Raw genomic sequence first — 6,000 nt, forward strand, 5'->3', positions numbered from 1 at the left:
CCCCAACTTTTTGCCTCTGACTCCTGAGGCCATACCTGTTTGGGACTCACTTCCGTGTTCAGACCGACCACAGGCCCCTCAGATGGTTAATGCAGATGAGGGGTGAGAATACAAAACTGTTGAGGTGGTCCATTTCCCTACAGGGAATGGACTTTACGGTGGAGCACCGCCCTGGTACAGAACACGCCAATGCTGATGGTCTGTCCAGATTCTTCCACCTTAGTGATGAGGACTCCCAAGAGGTTGGGTAGTTCTCCCCACTTTCAGCTGGAGGGGACACGTGTTAGACCTGACACCCTTGGCGTGGTTTTCCCCCATCTTTTTGCCTCTGACTCATGTATTTTTGATGCTGTGCTGGATTTCGTTTTTGCTGGTTTAGTTACTTTGGACACTCTGCCACTGCTGATCAGTGCCAGAGTGTAAGTGCTCCCTATGTAAATTGTCATATTGATTGGGTATACCTGATTGGCATATTTGTTTCACCATGAAGTCCCTAGTAAAGTGCACTGTGTGTGCCAGGGCTGGTGATGACAGATGCTACTAGTGGGCCTGCAGCGCAGATTGCGCCACCCACATGAGTAGCCCTAAAATGGTGTCTCAGGCCTGCCAGCGCAGGGCCTGTGTGCAGTCAGTGGACTGCCATGTACGCCTAGCCAGTGTCCCCACTGGCTGGGCCTAACCCTTCCCTGTCTGTGTACATCAGTCACCCCTATGGAAGGCTCAAGGTACCCCCCTGGGCAGGGTGCAGTGTATGGGTAAGGTAGAGCATGTACTAGTGCAGGTCACATGCTCTGGTAGTGAGCAGCAGCCATTTTGTGTGCTCACTGATGTAAGGTTATCTTGCTCCATAGAATAACATGGGGGAGGCTGGTCCCAATGGATACCAGCCTATCTTCTCATAGGAACAAGATGGGACATAAGTGAATGATATCCCTGCACTCAGAATTTAATAACACATCTTTTAGTACAGGTTGTTTTTAAATTCTGTGTTTGAGAATAGCACTTTTAGGAAGTGGCTGTTCTCTTGTCTAAACCTTTCTGTGTGCCTGGGTCTGTTTGTGGAATGCCTCTCTGGTCTGAGGGTGACAGGGGCTGCAGAGCCCCCAGGAGGTTGTCTGAGTCAGCCCGTGGATGAAAGGCAGCATCTGCTGCCAGGGAAGTGGGAGGAGATAGCACCTGATAGTGAAGGGCTGTGCCTGCCTGGCCACAATGCTGGCTCCACCCCCCTGCTGGGCAACTGTCACCTCTGTCCCTGATACTGAGAGGAAGAAGGAAGCCAGGAAACCCCCAGTGCCTCAGCAACACCCAGAACTGGTTTAGACCGGGCTCAGGGCCCACTTGCACAAAGACTTCAAAGGACTTCAAAGACTTTTTGGGGTATAAGAGAAGGACCCCTAACAACAGAGAGGGTAGATTCTACAATCAAGAGGAACCTCTGCAGGGCTGACCTGTTCTGCTGTTCCAACTGAAAGCTGAGAAGAGGAAAGGGACTTTGCTGTGTGCTGTGACCCTGCCTGCTTGACCTACCAAAACTTTGCTATGTGCTGTGTCTGCTTACTGAATCTCCAAGGGCCTGAGAAGAGCTGGCCTCCTGTCTGGGAAGCCAGGGTCAAAAGGTTCCCCTGTAACTGAACTACGCCAGAAAGATCGTGCTCTAATTATTGCTGAGAGTGTGGCTTTCAATTGTGGCTGTGGAGGAAGATCGCCGTGCTCATCAGCACATTTTGGCAGAGGATCGGAGGTTGACTGTGTTTTCCTCCGTGAAGTACTCCCCAGCTGGAGTGGTGCCCCCACGAGCATTCTGCTCGCCTCTGGTCACGTGAAAAGCCTTGTCGCCTGTTTACCGCCGCGGCCCGGGGGCCAGAAATACTCTCGAAAAGATCGCCGTCCCGACCGGAGCTGCGGGGCCGAAGAACGAAGCCGCCGCGCTCCCATTGGTTGAAGGAGCCGAGCCCCCTCACTAACGCCGCGACGGGATAGGCGCGTGCGCCGCAGCGTCATCACTGTTGCCGTGTGCTGTGATTGGCTGGCGAAAGGAGCGTCATCGTGGGTCTGCCCCGGGAGCCGCGCTGCCATTGGCTGACTCCCGGGTACTGAAGGAGGCTCGACCGAAGGGCCGCGACCGGATTGGCCCGCAGCCTCGAAGCCGTGACCAACCCTACCCAGCGAGGAGCCGACAGCCGAGTCAGCTGCCCGACCCGTCCTCGCCGAGGGAGTCCGCGTGTGTCCCGCACCCCTGGCCCGTCGTTCCCCGAGGTGTGCTGCACCCCCGCCGCTCGTTGGATTGTCGAGAGCAGGCAGGAGAGCAGAGGGGACCGGCCGGGGCAAGGAGCGAGTGTGCTCTGGTAGGCGCGGGACGCCTGAGGCCATTAGGCGCACGAGGCAGTGCCGATCAGAAGAAAGGAGTCCCCAACGAATCCGGTGAGGCGCGCTTGCAGCGCTTGGGGCCCATTGCTTTGCGGGCTGATTATGGCTGATAATAAATCAGTGGCATAGTTTGGTTGGCTCGTTTTTAGAGCCAAGTGGAGATAAATCAACAGTATTATTTTTAATACCGATTTAAAGAGACTAGAGACAATTGATGATATGAGAACTTCCTGACATTAAGTGCAACCATTAAGATTAAGTGCTACATTCTTCTAAAGTGATTAATATCGCGCAACTGTTTTATTTTCCTGCTGAAACTAGATAAAGATATATATTTTTATAAATATACTCACCTGTGTGGTCTCAGTTTGTGGTGGATGGGGGGTCATTGTTTGTGTTAAGTGCAACTATTATACACATTGCCTTAGGGATAAGCCTATCTGCTCGTGCCAAGCTACCTAGAGGGTGAGCAGGGGTTATCTAATGTGTGTACTTCTTCACCCTGACTAGTAGCAAGGGTCCCTACTTGGTCTAAGGTACTTACCTTTGCCAATTAGAGACCCCCAGATCTAACATTGTTGGATAGCGGTGCAGATTTTGAACTAATAATTGCACTTGACCTGCAGTGATTTCTTGTACATCACTAGTCTAGTTTAGCAGCACAGGTTACGCAAGATTTTTTCTTTTTGGTGAAACCTTTTTGTTGAAAAGGTTAGGAAGCATCATGTCTCAGAAAGCAGCAAGCGTGAGATTAGAATTGGAATTTGAAATTCAGGAGTTGTTCAACTACAAAAAGGAGCAACTGAAGCAATTCTGCAAACAGCTTGGATGCCCAGTGAAGGGCAGCGCAAACAAGGAAGAGCTACAGAAAGCTCTGAGGACCTGGTGGGAGGCCCAACATGGTGATCCAGAAGTTGTTACTGGAGAGGGAGGCACACAGGAGAATGCTTTTGTATCCGGTGATTTGCCCGTGAGGAGGCCAGCATCTAGGGTTGGTAGCAACCACTCCAGTAGGATTATTTCTCCAGAGGAGCTGGAGGATATTCAGAGAGCTAGGGCATATGAGATTGAGCTTTTTAAACTCAAAGTCCAAGCAGATGAGAGGAGACTGCGCCTTGAAACTGAGAAGGAGGCGGAGGAGAGAAGAAATGCTCTCGCTTTGGAGGAGAAGAAACTCCAATTAGCTCATGAGTTGAGCATGAGGGAGCTGGACATTAAATCCAAACAGGTGGAGTCCAGTTCTAATGGTGGCAGCGCACAACCAGTACAGGCGGGTAAGGTATACATACCAAAAGATCTGGTACAGAATTATCAGAGGGGTGAGGATATTTATGCATGGTTTAGATCGTATGAACTTGCCTTGAAGATGAATGAAGTGCCTGAGAAGAATTGGGGGGCAGGTTTGTGGAAGCATTTTGAGGCCTCTGGGAGGGATGTCTTGGCACCCTTAGAAGCAGCAGATACTTTATCCTACCCCGCTATGAAGGAGGCTTTGTGCCTCAGGTATGGGCTCACTCCAGAACAGTACCGCCAGAAGTTTAGGAACTTCAAGAAGCTTGATTCTAGTACTTGGGTGGAGTGTGTGAGTATGTACACGCGTGCACTGGAAGGTTGGATAAAGGGCAGCAAAGTTACTGATTATGTGGGGTTGTGTCACTTGATTAGTAGGGAGCACTTAAGTAGTTTATGTGTCCCAGAGCTGCGCCAGCATCTTTTGGATAGCAAGTTAACTGATCCCAGTGAGCTTGCTAAAGAGGCGGACCGCTGGACTAGCACCAGGGTCCACAAGGGGGTGGTAAGTACCCCAGCCAAAGGTGGACAGGGTCCCCAGCAGAAGAGTGGGGGGGACACGGGTAATCAAAAGGAGTCTTCTAAAGGGCCCCAAAATAGATCTCAGGAGAAGGAGTCTCCACCCCCCAAGTCTAAGAAGTCCCGGCCCCCTAAGGGCAGGCAGGACAACAGGTCCCCGCCTACTTGCTATTCATGTAGGGCGGTGGGGCACATTGCCCCCAAATGTCCAAAGAAACCTCCAGCACCCACTGGTGCTCCAACACCAGGGTTAGCCAGTGTAGCTTTGGGAGGGGATTTGATTTCCAGTGGGGAGGAGGGGTTAGCAGTGATTACCCTTGTCTCTTTAGGAGACCAAGAGATGGCCCAGGAAACCTTGCTGCCCCAAAACACTAAGAAATATGGGCTGAAGGTGACCATCAATGGACAGGAAATAGAGGCTCTGAGAGACACAGGGGCCAGCGTGACATCTGTCAGGTGTCAGTGGGTGTCTGAAGAGCAAATCATTCCCAAGGTACTCCGACCTGTGGTGGTATCTGACAGTTCAGTGGGGGGGGGGCGTGGCCTGGAGCCGGAGATGGTGGACGTGTAGTTTTCAAGCTCCGTCCTTAGCCCTAAATACTAGCAATCTACCCTGCATTCCCTACCTGCAGCCCACCTGATTCCTGTGCCGGAGGCCCCCGGGGGTGTGCTGCGCGAAGCGGAGCGGTGTCTCTCCCCTCGGACCGCATCATATGGGCGTTGTGGCTGCGGCGCCTGTTGCGGCCTACGGGACGGTTAGAAGCCCCGGGCTCGAGTGAATGGCCTACCCGACCTGCCCCCAGCTGCTATCGCGGTCCGATCGGGACCCCGGGCTGGGAACACCCCGAGACACCAGCCGAGGTAACGGAGTACAAAGAGGCGCCCTACCCTGCCTGTGGCCCCGCTGCCTCCCTCTCCATTGCTTAGCCCCTGCCCGGCCGCCCTGCTGTGAGGCCCGCGGAGGACGCGGGTGCATTCCCGGACCAGCTCGCCGCCCGCCCGCAAAGCCAGCGGCACGCCTACCATCAACAGCACTGGCGAGGACTGCGGTGCGGGCGATACAAGTCACCCAACACCGGCGCTGTGGGCCCAGCTTCCCCCGGACTTCATCGGGCACTACGGGTCGTGGGACGGCCCGACTCTGAGGCGCATTTTCACCAGTGCCATCTTGTCTCCACGCCTGGGCCGGGACCGGACCCCCGGGTCTGGACTGTGACATCTTGATTGCCCCCTGGATTACCGGTCGGCGGGCCGGGAGTGAGGGCTCGACACGAGGTGGCGCGCAGCGAGGACCGGCGCACCTCGCAGCGAGAAGCGGACCCCGGATACCAGGGCTGCCAGCTACGGCCCACAGTGAGGGAGTGCGACACGCGCCTTGGCGCCCGGCCACAACGCCCCAGTCCTGTCGTCTGTCGCGCTCCTGGCTGGGATTCACGACTCGCCTAGTGATAGCCTGGGCCCTACTGTCTCCCCCTGTCCGCCCCTGCAAAACCAGAGACACACCTGCCTGCAGTGGAACACCGGCTCACCCAACAGCGGCGCCACGTCCAGCGAGCCTGCACAGTCCCTACCAATCCTAGGGTCTACGCTGCTGCCACCTTTCTCCACCGCAACTCGAACCCTCTGCAGCCACTGTCCGGCATTCTAAGTGGACACTTGAGTAGGCAGCGGCAATCCGCTGCGACCACTACAGCGCCACCCTGCTAGCGAGATCCATGGGCAAACACAGGGGCAAGACTCATGACCAGGGCGCTACAGCAGACATGCAGTCCACGGGCTCCGAGGACCCCCTGGCCTCCTCCAATATGGACATCATTCCACCGA

This window comes from Lissotriton helveticus, chromosome 4_2 (assembly GCF_964261635.1).
Source record: "Lissotriton helveticus chromosome 4_2, aLisHel1.1, whole genome shotgun sequence".
Classification (NCBI taxonomy): Eukaryota; Metazoa; Chordata; class Amphibia; order Caudata; family Salamandridae; genus Lissotriton; species Lissotriton helveticus.